Consider the following 20341-nt stretch of genomic DNA (forward strand, 5'->3'; position numbering starts at 1 on the left):
TAGACATTAATGGCTGTGTGTTGAGTTATTTTGAGGGGACAGCAAATTTACACTGTTATACAAGCTGTATACTCACTACTGTACATTGTAGCAAAGTGTCATTTCTTCAGTGTTGTCACATGAAAAGATAGAATAAAATATTTACAAAAATGTGAGGGGTGTGCTCACATTTACTGTATATATACATACTGTATATATATATATATATATATATATATATATATATATATGTATATATATATATATATATATATATATATATATATATATATATATATATGTATATTGTAAGATTGGGGTGATCAGACTCAAACGGTAGGTGCGTTTTCAGTGAGTACTCCAGTACAAAACAGTATTTTTAAGGGCCTGGTAGCCCACTTTTATTTAAAAGCACAGAAAAGTTCACAAAGACATCCGTGGCCCATGTAGGGGGGTTCCACCATTACTGTATCTTGCACACTCAATACTTTAGCCTCCTGGCTTACATTCTTGCCATATGGCTGATTCAGGCCTCTAGCCTAGGCCTTAGGTCTGCTCCTCAGACCCAAAAGTTTCCCAGAGTTAAGCTCTCTCCTAGCGCACTCCTGATCAGCGCCTTGCTGCTCTGTCACCAAGTACGTCGGCCTCCTGCAGACATGCATACTCTGGCTGCCCCCTGCAGCCTCTGACTCCTCTCAGGGGAATGGGAGTCCACCTGACTCCCATGCACAGATTTCCTGTCTGTTGGGTGGAACCCTGAGCCATAGCCAGGTCACAGCTAAATAGCCCAGCACACAGCTGTGCAATCAGCATGCCTTTCCCTCCACAATCTGGCGTATACCAGCAATCAGCACAGGGTCCTACTGCCACAATATATATATATATATATATATATATATATATATATATATATATATATATATATATATATATATATATATATATATTTATTTATATATATATATTTATTTATATAATGTTTGTGGGTTCTAAGTATATTTTAAAAAATTGAGATTTTTACATATATATGAGAAGTGTTATGCCTCGTACACACGATCGGATTTTCCACAGCCAAAACCTCAGGCTTATGTCTGAAGGTGTGTGCCTGGATTTTGTCTGTACACAATTTTCGGTCAACAAGCACGAACGTAATGACGTACTAGACATGGAAGGAAGTTCAATTGTCAGGCGCCACCCTTTGTGCTCCTTCTGCTAATTTCATGTTAGTAGAAGTTTGGTAAGTGTTGATTCGCAGTTTTCATTTCGCACTTTTCAGTTTGTTTCTGAACGGCCGTTTGTCAACCAGCCATGTTGCGAAATCGGAAGAGATAATGTGTTATTTATTATTGGCCTTAGAGTTATTGCTTTGACCCAAGTCCAGTCCAGGAACCGGAGGAGGAGGATTTCTTGGACCATAAATTGTTTGCTTTATTAATCGTGACCAATTATGTCATATGCCTTTGCTGCGGGAGCTCCAGGAGAATAATCCAGATGTTTTGGGGAATTATCTCCAGATGGCGGACCCCTGCTTTCACCAACTCTTGGCATTGTTGACCCCCTATATTAAGAAGCAGGACACATGCATAAAGCTTTTATTTTATTTTTTGGTTGAATAATAATTTAATTTGTTATATTTTCTATATTTTTGGATGCATAGAATGCACTTTTTGGTTAAGTTCTATTGGCAGATAGCATGTCTCATTTGTTTTCTTTTTTTAATGCACAATAAAAAAATTGTGTAGAATAATACTTGGCTATGTGTTTTACTTCAAATGACAGTTTGGGAGTGGGCAGTTATATTTAAAAAAATACAATGTAAAATTGACAAGGGACACCAACATAGTTGTATCTTTGATCTTAAAAACTACAGGATAATGGTGTTGTGGTAACTTGCACCAAAAACAAAAAAAAAGGAAATCAAGCATAATAATATTATTCTTGATATCACTAGAAAAAAAAAGCCTTTGAAAATTTGTTTGCAATAACTCCATCAGTATCACCAGCAAAGCAGCTTAATTATTATCCCATTAAAGTAGAAGAGAATTATGCGCTGCATTTCGAGATTTCATAATTTGCCACGTCGCGAATGTTAATTCTCCATTACGAACGCTAGTTTACAAGACCGGCTGCTTCCGGCTCGTCCTTGCTTCCGAGCATGCGTGTTTGTACTTTGGACTTTTGTCTGATGGACTTGTGTACACACGCTCGGAAAATCCGACAACAGACATTTGTCCGCGGAAAATTTTAAAGCCTGGCATCCAACATTTGTCTGCAGAAAATCCAACAACAATTGTCTGATGGAGCGTACAAACGGTCAGATTTTCCGCCAACATCACATAATTCCTGACGGAAAAATCAGATCGTGTGTACGAGGCTTTAGATTCAGCTAGAGAAGCACACAGACCCAATAATGACATCACTGGGTCTAAAATAAGGTATACAGGCATACCCCACTTTTAAGTACACAATGGGCTTTATTTACTAAAGCTAGAAAGTGCAAAATCAGGCTCACTTCTTCATAGAAACCAATGAGCTTCCAGATTTTATTACCAAAGCTTAATTGAACAAGCTGGGGTTAGAAGCTGATTGGTTTCTATGCAGAAGTGAGCCTGATTTTGCACTTTCCAGCTTTAGTAAATACATCCCATTGTGTACTTAAAAGTGGGGTATGCCTGTATAATGAAAATGGAAAAGGTTTATTTATAATGTCATTATAAGGGGAAGGGGAAGAAAGGAATCATGAAAGACAAAATATTAAAAGAAGAAGCTTCTGATTTAAGTAAGTTTTGGCGCCAAGACATTTGAAAGATTTACATTTGATCTTCACCGGTGTTGACATTTTAGTACATGAAGCCTGAATGAGGAAAAACCGGTCCTTGTCTGCAGACAGTGAGCAAAAAACATGTTACAAAACAAGTTTCATCTGTCATGTCTATTTTTTTTTTTTACTTTAGTTTTTTCCTCTATGGAACTTCATTTTCTCACTCCTGCAGACATGTTGTGTTTTTTCTGCATTTTTGTCACATTTTTAATTCGTATTTGCCAGGTTTTCCATTCAGTTCAACTGCACCAAAAATGCAGCAAGCAGGACTTGCAACTGAAAAATGCAACTGAAACAAAATGCAAGGGACAGGTGTGAAGAGTTCCACAGGATGTAAAGGGATGCATTTTTCATGTATTTTTCTTCAGATTTTTTCTTTTTAATGAAAAACTGATCAAAAAGTGGTCAGTGTGAAAGGCCCCTGAGGAATACATACCTCGTAAAGGTAAGTAAATGTACCAACTAAGTACATATCCCTGTACTAGTTATTCTTCTGGCTGTCTTCAGTCTGGCTATCAGTAATACACTTCCTGTCCAGGAATGCTGCGTCCTTGTCACCTTCTGCATTCTGATACTTCCACACCTCCCAACATTTTGAGATGGGAATGAGGGACACCTACTAGCAAATGTATGTAGGCATAGGACACGCCCCCTGCCACACACCTTAAATGAGATTTAACCAAAAAAAAGATACAATTCAAAAGTGCTTTTTTTACCACTACTATTCCTTTATATTGGCTTTTAAATTTGCAAATGCAGCAATTTAGAATTTGGATGTACAGTTTAGCACTGGGAAACACTTTTTGAAAGATAAAAAGTGCATTTTATATACAACTATATAGATCAGAGCAAAATGAGGGACAAATGAGGAGGAAAGAGGGACAGAGGGACATTGCTCCAAATCAGGGACAGTCCCTTGAAATCAGGGACAGTTGGGAGCTATGGATACTGTACATCTTCTGTAAAACCCTAAATCTCTCCCATCTCCTTTTAATAGAGATAAGGAGAGGAGGACATGTTTGTAGTCCAAATTAAGAGAGCAGCCTATGATGACAACACTGCTCCTCCATGAATACAGTACAGGAAGTGTTGTCACCTCGGCTCCTGTATACAGCTGCTATAGAAATGGTGTCACTTGTCCTGAGCTGGTAATTCAGAGACTTGGTTTGCTGTTCTGTTGAAGTTCAAATTTCCCGTTTCCGCAGCAGCCGGTAATAGGAACAGGGAAAAGTATAGATGAAGACCAGTCACGTGTAGCATGCACCCCTCTGTCCTTGTCATTGTGTAATAATATAATTATAACAAGACCCTGCACACATGTAAACAGCGATCGCACCATGTGAGGTATCACTGCGAACGTCAAACTGAGAGAAATAATTCTAGCACTGAACCTTATGAGTAAATCTAAAAAGGTAACCTGTAAAGTCTTTTAAACATCACCTATGGATAATGTAATGTACTGTAGTTTGTTGTTGTTCCACAGTGCGCCCAATTTTAAAGTGTGACATGCTTGATATCTGTTTACTCATAGCATAACATCATTTTATATTTTACCAAAAATTGGGTATTATATTGTGTTTGCGTGCACTAAAATTCATTAAAATGTATGCTTTCTAAAAAATGTGCGTTTGAAAAACCGCTGCACAAATACCGTGATATACTGATGAGTATAGCCTGTTTGCAAGTGATAGACAAAGATAATGCATCATTTTAAAATTAGAGTTAAATGCTGAAATTAAAAATAAAAGAATGCCCAGCAATCATTATTATTATTATTATTATCATACAGGATTTATATAGCGCCAGCAGTTTACGCAGCGCTTTACAATATAAAAGGGAGACAATACAGTTATAATATAATAAAATACAAGAGGATTAAGAGGGCCCTGCTCAGAAGAGCTTACAATCTAATAGGGTGGGGCAGGTGGTACAAAAGGTTGTAACTGTGGGGAATGAGCTGATGGAAGTGGTAAAAGATTAGATGAAGATGTGATAGGCTTTCCTGAAGAGATGAGTTTTCAGGGATCGCCTGAAGGTAGCAAGAGTAGGGGATAGATGGACAGGTGGAGGTAGCGAGTTCCAGAGGATGGGAGAGGCTCTGGAGAAATCCTGGAGACGAGCATGGGAGGAGGAGATGAGAGAGCTTGAGAGCAGGAGGTCATTCACTGCGTGAATTGCACAGTGAATTCTTTATCAATGGAGCCCTAGGGGTAAGAGCGGGGCCATCTTTAATGCAGGGCAAAAGGGGAAGCTGCCCTGGGCCCATTCATTGTTGTGGGGCCCAAAGCAACTGCCCCTTGAGTCCACACTGCTCACAAATACTTGATAAGTAGATTCGAGAGGACCCAAGAAAATGTTTGCCCAGGGTCCAATCAATATAATAATATAAAGACGGCCCTGGGTAAGAGTTACATAGTTACATAGTTACATAGTTAGTAAGGTTGAATAAAGACACCAGTCCATCCAGTTCAACCTGAGTGAGTGTGGGTCTACAACCCTGACCCTTGTCCCTAACCCTGAACATCGCACACTCACATCAATCCCTACCCTCAATCCAAGGTCCCCATTCATATACTAGGGCCAATTTTGGACAGAAGCCAATTAACCTACCAGCATGTCTTTGGAGTGTGGGAGGAAACCGGAGTACCCGGAGGAAACCCACGCAGGCACAGGGAGAACATGCAAACTCCAGGCAGGTAGTGTCGTGGTTGGGATTCTAACCAGCGACCCTTTTTTACTGCTAGGCGAGAGTGCTAACCACTGCACCACTGTGCCGCCCTAGAGTGTTTCCTGAAATGAATGATCTCTGTGTAAATCCTGTCATTGAGGTTACTGATTGTATAATTAAACTTGGTTGAAGCCACGCTCTTTATCTTTTGCTCTATTAATATGATACCATAATGAAGAATGCTGAGCAAGCATTCCATTTGGGGTGATATAAGGGCTGGTTCACACTAGAACACATACACTCCCGTACATTCTGGTTTTGACAGCCCATTCAGTTCAGTGGGCTGCAAAACACACAGGAACACGCATGTAATGCAAGCATTACTTTACAAATCACGTCACACCAAACCACATGTTGCCATGTGGTTTGGTGGCCGCAAATGTTCTGCATTTGTGAGATGCAATTCATGACACCTGAACATGTCCTGCGTGGGCAGTATGATCACATGTGGTGCAGGAAACACGAAGGGAATGTGTCTTTCCAGAACCGTGTTCTAGTGTGAAATCCAGAACTCTATCCAAAATTTAAAAAAAAATAAAAGATTGCCTTTAGTTATAGGTTAACATTTGGTTTTGGAATGAATGGATTTTCCCGACCAAATACCACATACACTGTTTCTACTCCTTTGAATCTTATCATCACTCCAGTCGAAACTGAACATCTTATTTGTTCCCACTACTGATTAGAAAATGGAATGAAGGTTCTTAAAAGGAAAACATGTTAAACACAATTCTACTAGTGTATGGCCATCTTAAAGCTAAATCTTTTATTTTTAGTTTTGAATAGAATATAGAAGATTTAAAACTTTTTTTTAGCTGTTTGTGTCTCATTGGGGAGATTTCCTTTCATTTACTGTCCCTCAAACACAGCATAAGGTGTGTAGCGCTGGTAGATTTTCCAATCTACCGCTTATAGGTAAATTTAGTGGGTTATCTGTTTATACATAGTCAGATTTGCCTCTGTTCCAGTTTGGCTGCGTTGCGTGTAGTTTCACACTGTGCCTGTGGGTGTCGTTGTCACCATGGGTCGGTGTTGGAAAGGCAACACGTTGAATCGTATGAGTGCTCCTCTGTCCCGGAGATAACTTGGTGGAGGTGGTCCTCCAAGTTGCATTCTGGGAGAGGGTATTTATGGGAGAGACGCCATGTTTAAGGGTCTTTTTCGTTCCACCTGCTAACACAGGTATGTGTTAGGAGTGCTACCTTGTGGTCCTCCGGCCGGGAGGACCACGTTGCTGCAGCGCGTGGGTGGGCCCAGAAGTCTGTCTGGGGCCTACTACAGCGCCGGTGGGAATGGTCCTGTGCTGTCTGTCCTAAGGAAGAAGCTGGACAACTGAGAAGATCCCAGGGGAGGACCCGTCATGGAAGGATCATGCGGAGTGCTGGTCTGGAGAGGGGCCTGGTGACTCAATTGGAGGACGCATCTTAAAGTTAACCTACCGCATAGTACTGCCGGGTTGGCTTAAAGGTTCTGGTACTGTGTTTGCTGTTTATCGAAAACCATTACATCCTGTGGCAGAGGATCGTACGGGTTTTATTTCACTCAAGTCTGTGGCAGAGACTTTTTGTTTATGCTACGTACCGGCTGCTAGGTTAGTGAGAGAAACCTATCCGGGTGGGCAAAGATTTAATTCTGAAAAGAAAAGTACATTCATCCCCAAGATTTAAATTCCTTAATGCTACACCAAGAAAAGGTATTTGAACTTCCCTGCAACTCTTCTTCTACCTCTTTCCTGCTACTTCTTCCAGTTATCTCCCATTAAAGCATTGGAAAAAATACTCAAGTGACTGGTGCCTACACTGTCTGGTATTAGGCTCAACGGGACCCTAGACCCGGTACTGGTGAAATTGCAGGTAACAAAGGTGACGGCAACAGCCCGCTTTAAATCAGCAGCTCCACCGTGAGTTATTTCTACAGGTGTAAAGAGAGATCAAAGTTTGATGATCCCCCCTTAGGCTGTGGTCAGTAGAACGTTGTAAGTCATTGAAGATTTCCCCTCTATTCTTGTTCTGCTGGAACATTTTGGATCTCCCTTCACTTTCTGTCTCAGAGACATCAGTGGCCACGACAAATAAAGAAGATGAATCTCCCCAGTGGGGACACAAACATCACTAAAAACCCAAGAGTGGGTTTCAGCCTTCCTATACTCCATCCAAAACAACAACAAACACGTTATGACTTTACATGCACTTTTTTTTTTAAAATCTTCATTATTTATTAAAGCTTTCAAACATTACAACAGATCAGCAAAACAAATTACATTATCTGTAGATTCACGTTATTTCTTTACAATACCACTCTCTAGTTACAGATAATCTCCAGAATACTAATTTTTTTTTAACAGAAAAGTTTTTATTTATCTCTAGTAGAGATGATTTGCATTATACAATACAATTAGTGAACATAAAAATAATAAAATCGAACAGATGATATATCAACAAATATTACAGTACTGTGTAAGACATATTAACCACCACGTAATTTACACATACTTCTTTATGCATAGAATCTGATATACATTCTCAGTACAAGAGGTGTCATAGTTGTCTGTTTTGTCTGTTTTCCCCGAAGGATATACTATCATAGGGACAGACTTTCCCATCCTTTATCAACCATGGTAACAATCATGGTGTTTCTAAAGGGGGTATCCTAGGGGGGGGGGGTGAGAGGAGTGGAGGAAGACACTGAAGGGGAGGGGGGATCTCTCACATCCTTAATAGGGCCTTAACTGTCAGCCCAAGGACCCCAGATCTTTTCAAATTTTTGGGGGCATTTACGACTCATATATGTAAGTGTATAGAGTGGAAGGGTAGCGTCAATAAGTTTCCTCCACTGCCCAACCGTCGGGGGCTCCGGCTGCTTCTATTTAATTAGGATGGCCTTTCTGGCATAGTATGAGGTATAGAAAATTAGCAACCTTTTATGAGTATTTGTGGTAATAGTGTCACAGACGCCCAGTAAGAGGACATGCGGATCAAGTCCTATGGTTAGATTCCCAATCGAGTTGATATACTGCACCACCTCCCTCCAAAATTGTTGAATAAGGGGACAAGACCAAATTACATGAAAGAACGTTACCCCCTGCATTCTTACATTTTGGGCATTTGTCAGAATGAGTGGGATATATTCTGGCAAGCCTCTGGGGGGTATAGTAGGCCCTGTGGAGGAATTTCAGCTGAATGTACCTATCCCTGGCGGATATCATTAAAGGTATATATTGTTGAATTCCTTTTTCCCAATCATCATCCGTCAGGGAGGGCACATCCACCTTCCATTTATTAAAAAGCTTAGTTCCCTGACCATCAGTCCCACAGGATATCTGGAGGTACAGGGAGGAGAGGATACGGTCCGCGCTGGCTGAGATAAGAAAGCGCTCCACCATGTGTGACTCCAAGCGAACATCAGTGGGAAATTGGGCTTGTATGGTGTGTCGCAATAGTAGATAACGAAAAAACATCTTCGCTGGAAGTTGGAAGGTGTGTTTTAGCTCATCGTATGATAGGAGTCTGCCTGCTGGCATAATATGCTGTACAATTTTTATTTTGTATCTCGCCCAAATAGCCGGGTCAGTGATAGATAGGAGATGTGGTAGCCTAGGGTTGCCCCACAGTGGTGTATAGGGGGAGATAGCATTAGGTGGATTAAGTTTAGCTGTCAGTTGTTCCCAAACCTTAATCGTGGTACGCATAGGGACAGTCATCCCAACCTGTGCCCTCTGGCCCCTGAACACCAGGTTACTCAGTGCCGAATATGACTCCAGGATGGCTGCCTCTAGGTTAACTGATACTGATGTGTTATTACGTGATTGGGTGAACCACCAGCTTACTGTTACCAGCACCGCTGCCCAGTAATATTGCTTGAAGCACGGCAGTGCCAATCCACCTGCAGAGAGGGGAAGCTGTAAAGCAGTTTTAGCCACCCTAGGGGTCAGTCCGGCCCAAATGAAGAAGTTGATCACCTGGTCTAGTTTTTGGAAAAAGGAGTTGGGGATGGGGACTGAGGTGTTCTTGAAGACATATAGAAATTTGGGGAGGAACGTCATTTTGAGAAGGTTAATCCTCCCTACTGGAGTCAAATGAAGAGACTTCCAAGTCAAGCATCTTGTGAGTTCTTGTAAAATAGGATAAACATTATCCGTTAGGTAGCAGGAAGGTTCCTTCTGTACTTCAATACCCAAATATCTGAATTTAGAGACTGGTTGTAATGGTATATGGGAAGGAGGGAGAAGGGGTGGCGAGGTTAGTGGAAATAATATGGATTTAGTCCAATTAATACGTATCCCGGAGAAGGATCCGAACCGGTCAATAATCAGCAGGGCCTCCTCCAGGGAATCCGAAGCATCAGGGAGATAGAGGAGGGCATCATCTGCGTAAAGGGAGATCTGTTTCCTCAGTGGGCCCACCTCTATTCCCTTTGTGGCCGTAGATGACCTAATGAGAATGGCCAGGGGTTGGATTGCTAGGGCAAACAATCCCGGAGACAGTGGGCAGCCTTGCCTAGTTCCTTTGTGGAGATTAAAGGGGGATGAGAGTGTGCTATTAGTTCTGACTCTAGCCGTGGGATTAGCATACATTAGTTTCACCCATGAGATGAATTTGGGTCCAAAATTAAACCTCTCTAATACCTGCCAAAGGAATTCCCATTCGACCGAGTCGAAAGCCTTCTCGGCATCGAGGGAGGCCACCACCCCAGGGGATTTCGTGGCCGTTGCATGGGATATGTTCGTGTATAACCGACGTAGATCGATGTCTGTACCTTTCCCTGGCAGGAAGCCTGTCTGATCTCCATGAACCAGAGAAAGAATGACCGAATTGAGACGATTTGCCAAGATTTTAGTAACTATTTTTGCATCCACGTTAAGGAGCGAAATGGGTCGGTATGACTCACAAAGCTCAGGGTCCTTGCGTGGCTTAGGGATTACTACGATCACAGCTTCCAACATAGATGGGGGAAGACTCTGAGCCTCCAACATGGGTAAGAGAAGCTCGTGAAACTGTGGGGCTAGGGCTTCACTATTAGTCTTGTAAAATTCGACCGGTAGACCATCTGGGCCCGGTGTTTTGGCAGGCTGGAGCGATGAAATCTCCAGTTGTACTTCTTTAAGAGTAATTGGTGCATCTAGCTTGGCACTGTTAGCCTCTGATAAAGTAAGGAATCCCGCAAAGAGTCTGGTGTGTAGCAGTGGCGTAGCGTGGGTTGTCAGCACCCGGGGCAAGGCAAGTCATTTGTGCCCCCTAACCTGTGGACTTTTAGAACCTAAGAAGGGGGGCTCAGGGACTGCTCTGCTGCTGCTTACGTGCTGTGGCTGTCGAAACACAAAGGATTTCCCCACTCACAGCCTGAGCCTCTGATTGGCTGCCTAATAATAACCCAGATTTAAGGGTTGTGCATAATATTTAGTGCTAGACATGATACAGAAGATGGTCAGAGACTGCAGACATGATACAGGAGATGGTCAGAGACTGCAGACATGATACAGAAGATGGTCAGAGACTGCAGACATACTACAGGAGATACAGTGAAAGACTGCAGACATACTATATGCAGGGCTATTTTCCTCAGATAATAGGTGCAGGAACTTAACCATGCCGCAACCACAACTTAACAGTGGGAGAGTCTTAATGGGGCATTGTTAAATACCACTTATGCATTCTGCACAGAGTGAAGAGTTCAGGAGTTTGCTACGTACAGAATGCAAAGATCAGGAGTGTGCTATATACAAAATGCAAAGATCAAGATTGTACTACGTAGACTGCAGAGTTAAGGAGTGCACTGCATACAGAGTGCAGAGTTCATGATTGTGCTACATACAGATTGCAGGGATCAGGAATGCATATCTCACAGGACAGTTTACAACCCCCTTCCAGTACAGAGCTCTCCTTCCACTCCCAAATCATCTCTTCCCCACCAAAAGCAACTACAACTTACAGTAGGAGTGCAATTTTAAGTGGAGAGAGGGGTCATTAGTGCAAAGAGAGGGGATAGGGGATGACATTGGTGCTACGTTAATGGGGCATTGGTACTAAATGGGGGGGGGGGGCAATGTGCTAATTTCTAACTTGGGGGAGAGTGTGAACATTAGGGATGAGCTTCAAGTTCGAGTCGAACATTGGCTGTTCGCAAGTTCGCCGAACAGCGAACAATTTGGGGTGTTCGCGGCAAATTCAAATGCCGCGGAACACCCTTTAAAAGTCTATGGGAGAAATCAAAAGTGCTAATTTTAAAGGCTTATATGCAAGTTATTGTCATAAAAAGTGTTTGGGGACCTGGGTCCTGCCCCAGGGGACATTGATCAATGCAAAAAAAAGTTTTAAAAACGGCCGTTTTTTCAGGAGCAGTGATTTTAATAATGCTTAAAGTCAAACAATAAAAGTGTAATATTCCTTTAAATTTCGTACCTGGGGGGTGTCTATAGTATGCCTGTAAAGGGGCACATGTTTCCTGTGTTTAGAACAGTCTGACAGCAAAATGACATTTCGAAGGAAAAAAAGCCATTTAAAACTACCCGCGGCTATTGCATTGCCGACAATACACATAGAAGTTCATTGATAAAAACAGCATGGGAATTCCCCAAAGGGAAACCCCGAACCAAAATTAAAAAAAAAAAAAATTACGTGGAGGATAGTAATGTTCGTGTCCCATAGACTTTAACGGTGTTCGCGTGTTCGAGCGAACTTTTTTCCTGTTCGCATGTTCTGGTGCGAACCGAACAGGGGGGTGTTCGGCTCATCCCTAGTGAACATTGTTGCTAAGTGGGGGGGGGGCATTGGTGCTAAGTGGGGGGAAATGAGGGACATTTGGAATAAGTGGGAGAAGCGGGACATTGGGGATGCGTAAACAAGGAAGGGGGACATTGGGGATAAGTGGGAGATATATGGGAGGAGAGGAGGGACATTTGGGATAAGTGGGGGGAAAGGAGGGACATTGGGGATAAGTGGAGGGAGAGGAGGGACATTGGGGATATATGGGAGGAGAGGAGGGACATTTGGGATAAGTGGGGGGAGAGGAGGGACATTTGGGATAAGGGGGGGGGAGAGGAGGGACATTTGGGATAAGTGGGGGGGAGAGGAGGGACATTGGGGATAAGTGGAGGGAGAGTAGGGACATTGGGGATATATAGATAATCAGGGTTATAGTGTCCAGCAGCAGGACTCCTATCACGGATATTTTGTCTTTATAATTTATTCATTCACCAATTATCCACCTAGCGCAATTCTTTGTTATAGCTATATTGGGGATATATGGGAGGAGAGGAGGGACATTTGGGATAAGTGGGGGGAGAGGAGGGACATTTGGGATAAGTGGGGGGAGAGGAGGGACATTTGGGATAAGTGGGGGGAGAGGAAGGACATTTGGGATAAGTGGGGGGAGAGGAGGGACATTTGGGATAAGTGGGGGGAAAGGAGGGACACTGGGGATAAGTGGGAGGAGAGGAGGGACATTGGGGAAAAGTAGGAGGAGAGGAGGGACATTTGGGATAAGTGGGAGGAGAGGAGGCACATTGGGGATAAGTGGGAGGAGAGGAGGGACATTTGGGATAAGTGAGGGGAGAGGAGTGACCTTGGGGATAAGTGGGAGGAGAGGAGGGACATTTGGGATAAGTGGGAGGAGAGGGGGGACATTGGGGATAAGTGGGAGGAGAGGAGGGACATTGGGGATAAGTGGGAGGAGAGGAGGGGCATTGGGGATAAATAGGAGGAGAAGAGGGACATTTGGGATAAGTGGGGGAAGAGGAGGGACATTTGTGATAAGTGGGGGGAGAGGAGGGACATTGGGGATAAGTGGGGGGAGAGGAGGGACATTGGGGATAAGTGGGGGGAGAGGAGGGACATTGGGGATAAGTGGGGGGAGAGGAGGGACATTGGGGATAAGTGGGGGGAGAGGAGGGACATTGGGGATAAGTGGGGGGAGAGGAGGGACATTGGGGAAAAGTGGGGGGAGAGGAGGGGCATTGGGGATAAGTGGGGGGAGAGGAGGGACATTGGGGAAAAGTGGGAGGAGAGGAGGGACATTTGGGATAAGTGGGGGGAGAAGAGGGACATTTGGGATAAGTGAGGGGAGAGGAGGTACATTGGGGATAAGTGGGGGGAGAGGAGGGACATTGGGGATAAGTGGGGGGAGAGGAGGGACATTGGGGATAAGTGGGGGGAGAGGAGGGACATTGGGGATAAGTGGGGGGAGAGGAGGGGCATTGGGGATAAGTGGGGGGAGAGGAGGGACATTGGGGATAAGTGGGAAAAGAGGAGGGACATTGGGGATAAGTGGGGGGAGAGGAGGGACATTGAGGATAAGTGGGAGGAGAGGAGGGACATTGGGGATAAGTGGGGGGAGAGGAGGGACATTGGGGATAAGTGGGAGGAGAGGAGGGACTTGGGGATAAGTGGGGGAAGAGGAGGGACATTGGACATAAGTGGGAGGAGAGGAGGGACATTTGGGATAAGTGGGGGTAGAGGAGGGACATTTGGGATAAGTGGGGGAAGAGGAGGGACATTGGGGATAAGTGGGGGGAGAGGAGGGACATTGGGGATAAGTGGGGGGAGAGGAGGGACATTGGGGATAAGTGGGGGGAGAGGAGGGACATTGGGGATAAGTGGGGGGAGAGGAGGGACATTGGGGATAAGTGGGGGGAGAGGAGGGACATTTGGGATAAGTGGGGGGAGAGGAGGGACATTTGGGATAAGTGGGGGGAGAGGAAGGACATTGGGGATAAGTGGGGTGAGAGCAGGTACATTGGGGATAAGTGGGGGGAGAGGAGGGACATTGGGGATAAGTGGGGGGAGAGGAGGGACATTGGGGATAAGTGGGGGGAGAGGAGGGACATTGGGAATAAGTGGGGGGAGAGGAGGTACATTGGGGATAAGTGGGGGGAGAGGAGGGACATTTGGGATAAGTGGGGGGAGAGGAGGGACATTTGGGATAAGTGGGGGGAGAAGAGGGACATTTGGGATAAGTGGGGGGAGAGGAGGTACATTGGGGATAAGTGGGGGGAGAGGAGGGACATTGGGTATAAGTGGGGGGAGAGGAGGTACATTGAGGATAAGTGGGGGGGAGAGGAGGGACATTTGGGATAAGTGGGGGGAGAGGAGGGACATTTGGGATAAGTGGGAGGAGAGGAGGGACATTTGGAATAAGTGGAGAAGAGGGTGATGCTCTGTGTATGTGTGTAGTGTAGACTGTAAGTGTAGTTTGTCCTATGTGACTGTGTTATACATGCTGAGTGTCACATACCACAGTGAGTGACCCAGAGATGTCCGTCATAACATGTTGGGTACAGCAGCACACATGTCCATGTAACAGCAGAGGACCTCTGAGCAGTATGCTGCATGGACTCATTGGACTGGAAGCTGCTCAGTGTCCCGAGTCTCACAGCCAATAGGAAGCCAGGAAAGTATGCATGCACTTCTTGTGAGGAGAGAGGCAGAACTCACAGTGCTGGCTTTGCCTTGGAGAGGATGATTAGCTGCAGTAAGGGCTGCTCCCTCGTCTCACCTGCTATTTTTTTGCTCACCATCGATCTGACCTCTGTCTGCCACAACCAACGGGGAATGATTCAAGTCCCAGATGATGCGGTCAGGAGGAGAGGAGACAGAAAAGAAGATAGCAGAGGCAGGACTCCAAGAGCATTAAGGACAGGTCAGCTCCACGCCTCAAATGACTGCATTCACCCATTTACAGGGTGCCGCCCACCCAACTGACATTAAACATGGCGGCCGGATCGCAGGGGACACAGTATATAGAAATTAGGATGGCGGAGCCAGAGTGACACACACTGACATGGGATTGCGCCCCCCCCCCCCAAATGTTGCGCCCGGGGCCTCCGCCCCCCTCACACCCCCCATGCTACGCCACTGATACGTGGTATATATTCTGTGTTGTGAAAGTTTACATATTTATTTTTTATCTTTTAGCTAGCAAAAACAGCAAGATCATGGAAACTAAAATAAATGAGGGTAAGTAAGGGAGGCTTCTGTTTTACCTCCCTCTTTGATCAAGTTCTGCCATGAGAGCAGGAGCACCGTTATCGATGGTCCGATCATAGATGTTCCCCTAATATGTAAAGCAGTGTATAAATGCAAGCGAACCACCAGATACCTAATGCTGTTTTTGACTGCCTGTAATAGAGGTCAAAAAGTTCCGGTGAGTGGGCTGTGTGCTTGTGTGTTGGTGAAGAGGAGACACTCGGTGTGGAACTACTGTGGTGTTTTTTGGATTCACTTGGAATTTTTAAAGGACACTATAACTATATTGTTCGTGTTAACTACCTCAAACACATTTCACTGGAGTTTGAGCACTTTATGAGTACATTTACAAGTTTGTGGAGGTGAGAGCGCAGTTAATAACTATATTGTTATTTACAATTTTTCAGTCTATTCATTAGCTTTATAAAGAGCAGCTCTCTAACCTATGTGTAAGGTTGTATTTTAGTATTTTGTTTGTTTTTTGCTTTGCATTTTTGTATTTTTAGCAATATCACAATTCTTTACTGATGCATAGATTTGTGCAGGTCTAGGATTGCATAATTCTATTAATTACAAGTAAGAATTGCGGACTAATAATGACTTGATGAGTTGAATTGTAGATTTGCACAGGGGTTGATTTACTAAAACTGGAGAAAGCAAAATCTGGTGCAGCTCTACATGACAGCCAATAAACTTCTAACTTCCGCTTGTTCAATTAAGCTTTGGTAAAAAAAAAAACTGGAATCTGATTGGTTTCTATGCAGAGCTGCGCCAGATTTTGCACTCTCCAGTTTTAGTAAATCACCCCCATACTGTTTTTAGCATTAGGAGTAATAGTAATAGTGATAATAGTAAATAATTAGATAATTAAAGTAGAATTTCGGGATATCACTAACTAATCTCAAACACCCCACCCCCTTCTAACACCTATACTAACTAACAGTGCCAGCCGGTGGTTATTTTCTTTGTTGGGGGGCGGCAGCAAACAGTAACACCCCCCCGGTCCGTCCGTCCGTTTGTCAGTCAGTCGGGTCTAATGCACTTACCCTATCTAGGCAGCGCTTTTTTTCCATCCCTGTGGATGAGGAGACACGGCCACTGTACTCCAAGCCACCCTTGGGCCCTGGACTGCCCCTCATGGTTCTGTACTGTTGTAGTATGTTGATGATTTTTTGATTTGTAGTTTTTCAGAGGAGGACTGCCGAGCTGATAGCCTATCTTTATTGAAATGGTTACATGTCTGTGGTCACAAAGTGTCTAAGAAAAAGTTACAATGGTGTTAAATAAACAGTTGAATATTTGTGCTCCCAAAAGGAGAAAGAAGAGTCAGTCACAAAAGAGCTGCGGCTCTGATGGGTCTGCCCCGTCCACTTCACAGGAAGCACATGCTCACCTTCCTAGGTATGATTGGTTACTGCCGCCAGTTAATACCTGACTGCTCTTTCAATGACAATATATTGAGACAAGCAACCCTCTCTGAAATGTCTGATACTGTAAAATGGTCTGATGAAATGTTAAATGCTTTTGCCATGTTGAAATGTGCAATGGTTACCAGCCTGAGCCTCAGCCTCCTTGAATATGGCAAAATGTTTCACTTGTTTGCCAGAGAAAATTGCAGAACCATGGCGGGAGTACTGGCCCAGGAACATGGTGTGAGACTGCGCCCTGTAGTTTTTTTGTCAAAGATGGTCCCGCGTGACTCAGAGGTCTAGCGTCCTTTGCGATGATGGTTGGTGGCAACATTTTTCACTCTGGGACACGACACCACACTTCAGACCACCAACAATGTGTCAATCTTGTTGAAAAATGTACATACACAGCACATGTCTGCTCAGGGGTTGAGCGGATATGAGGTGATCCAATCCAAAATTGCACATCAATTATGCTTCTCCCACTGCAGGCCCAGCACCAATTTTAAACGCCCTTTTAGGATTAAAAGGAGAACAGGATGAGGTCGTGCCACAACATGACTGCATAAACCTCATTCACCAAGACACATCCCCCAGGTCTGATTTATCTTCCACAGCACTACCAGAAACACAGAATGTTTTTGTGGATGGTTCTTGCTCTAGGCTATAGTACACTGCAGAGCACACACAGGCCAACAGACAGAGATAGCCAGGGAAAAATGGCTGACCTTGCTGCTAAACAAGCTGCTATCTCACAGACAGCAGACATCCAAATTGCTATGCTGATACCTGACCTATCCCCATTTGAACAGTCACTTGCAGATCTCCAGGATTATGCATCAAATTATGAATTAAGGGACTGGAATGGAAAGGGTGTGCAGAGAGATCCAAGGGCTGGACTTCTCTGCAAAGAGGGGAAACCATGTATACCAACGGCAAGTTCATTCACAGTACCACGGAATAGGCCACGCAGGTATACAAGTCACAGCTGATCTCACACACATGCCCAAACTAGGCAAAAGACAGGAATATCTTTTGATAATTGTGGACATGTTCTCAAATAGTCCAGCTTTTATAGCCAGGGTCTGCCAGGACTTGGTAAAAACTCTCAAGATAGAATGGAAGTTTCACATTCCCTACCACCCTCCAAGTTCAGGAATAGTAGAAAGAATCATTAGAACAATAAAAGACAAGATAAGAAAGGCCACAGGAGAAACCTTTGCCAACTGGAGAAAGGTCCTCCCAGCAGTCCTGGCAGAAATAAGTTTTTTAAGTTTTGATGGGTAGACCTTTCCCCACCCCATAGGCCAGAGCACCTTTAATGGTAGAAAAGGGAGATTTAGACTTAATACAGGAAGAATATGTAAGAAAACTGGTTGAAACATTGGATACAGTCAAAGAAATGTTGCTCGCACCTCTCCTTTTTCTTCACAGGAAGCTACTCACCTCTTTAAGGAGGGAGACACCGTGGTGGTCCAACAGCTGAACAGAAATAAGAAGCAAGAGTATCCCTTTGGACCTCCTACCACAGCGGTTGCAGTGACCAGATCATCTATCCTGGTGGAAAACTGCCAGTCCTGGATCCATGTCAGCCTAGTGAAAAAGGTTGCCCAAAGCCCCAAGAGCAGGAAGAAGATCCTAAACACAGGAGACCCTCAAGCAGAAGTCCAAGCAGATGAAGGAGGAGTTCCTGGAAAAGCAGGTCCGGCCAGAGAAGATGACCTCGCTTATTTCACCACAGACTTCTGGCAAAGCATTTTGCCTCCTGTTATGGATCACCCTGATAGTGTTCCCACCCATTTGGATCATCACTAACTGTATTTACCACCCTGAAGATTTAGGTGCCAGTAAAAGTTTTTGTGGGAACATACATACACAGGAGAACATTACAGTGATACAAGTTAGAAACAAGAGGATAATTTTGCTGATAAAATGCTTTTGCTAAAATTTAAATATGCTTATGCTCAGAAATCAGGATTTCAGAAATGTTGGTTTTGTAGCAAATTGCACCCTAGCACTGTTAGGATACCATTAATGGCCATGCCTTAGAATATCACCCCCTTTTTTTTAAAGGAAAAACTCCCCTTGATCTCATAAAAATCAGTAGAAGAACAAATAATACCATTACCTTTCACATTATTAGTAGAAGCCATAATCCTACGGGGTGTTATAACTTAGAAAATTCCACTAGAAATGCTCACACTTGTAGTATGTATTATCAGAAACAGACTGATTGCACCATCGTGACAAGGAAGTGAGATCATACAAATATGATCTAAGAGGGGATTGTAAGGATATTTTAGCTTGCTGTCCACCATTTTTAAAGACTATCCATTTTAGAATAATATGTATATGTGACGTTTATGAGAAGTTACGTTTCAATTTCTTATAAATGGCCTGACTTCTTTTAAATTATGTGATAGCCCCTTTCCTGTTAGCCTTTTCCTGTTGTTAGTTTCGATATGAGAAAATAGGGCGTTATATTGTTTTATACATGTACTCAGTAAATTTCCACTCTTGCTTGCTAGATGAAACATCCTGTATGTCTGTATCTTTACCATATATTAATGAAAGGGTTTAACTTTTGTTGTGATGTCATTTTGGTTAAATAAGTGGAAACACGGAAATAAATTGAGCAGATCATTCTGAGAACTGCATGTCTTGTGTGCGTGTCATAACTTTCATCAGAATGGTCTCCAGATCTGAATGGGTTTGAAGGAACACTCTAGGCAGGATATCATACGAGGGTTCACTTGCTTTTAGAACATCCCTACACCCCATCAAATATCAATCAGTGCACAGCTCACTTCAAATAAATAAATTAGATAAGTTCAAAAAGATAATAGCCAACAGAATATAAATGTGCATAAAATTGCAAAAAAATTGCATAAATTTCATGTGATAAACACACTAATGATGTGTATACAAGTGTGCATGAATTATATAAATTCAATAGATAAAGCCACCAGCACATAAATGCATGAATGTCTTACAAACAGGAAGTCAGCAGGCAATAACGTTTTTTTCCAGCAAGTTCAGCAGCCTATTACAGAGCAACTACAGAGCTCAGAAGAACATGAATGGCAATCTTGGTGAAGATAGGAGATCAGCAACAAGGACATGGAAAAGAAAACTTTGGTCGGAGTTCTGCTTTAATGGCTGTGTAACCCAAAATTATCCCAAACAGGGGGGGACCAAGAAGAAAAGCGGGGCTCAAAGGATATGTGGCCGGCCATCCAGGTGCACCTGTTGCCCTCCATACGGCTGTTCCGAACCATGGAGCGGAACGCTCCCTCAGTAGGTGAGCCGGCTAGCCCCACCGGGGGATGACAGCGGGCGTGACGTCCGGGCGGAGTGACGTCAAAACGTGTGTAGCTTCATCTGGACGTTTTTGTTTTGTTTTGTAAGTCCATACATGTTTCATGTTCCCCATGTCTGTGATTTG

At 43.7% G+C, this 20341-nt stretch overlaps 1 protein-coding gene and 1 long non-coding RNA gene across 2 annotated transcripts in view; one reads left to right on the forward strand and one right to left on the reverse strand.

The window, feature by feature from the left end:
- Positions 1-20341, reverse strand: part of LOC141148373 (uncharacterized) — a 397492-nt gene that overhangs the window by 299994 nt on the left and 77157 nt on the right. The gene's annotated exons all lie outside the window — the stretch shown is intronic.
- Positions 2961-19553, forward strand: LOC141148374 (uncharacterized). Its single transcript, XR_012245197.1, has 2 exons — positions 2961-3245; positions 18331-19553. It is a non-coding gene; the product is annotated as an uncharacterized lncRNA (long non-coding RNA).

Source organism: Aquarana catesbeiana, linkage group LG06 (assembly GCF_042186555.1).
Source record: "Aquarana catesbeiana isolate 2022-GZ linkage group LG06, ASM4218655v1, whole genome shotgun sequence".
NCBI classification, from domain to species: Eukaryota; Metazoa; Chordata; class Amphibia; order Anura; family Ranidae; genus Aquarana; species Aquarana catesbeiana.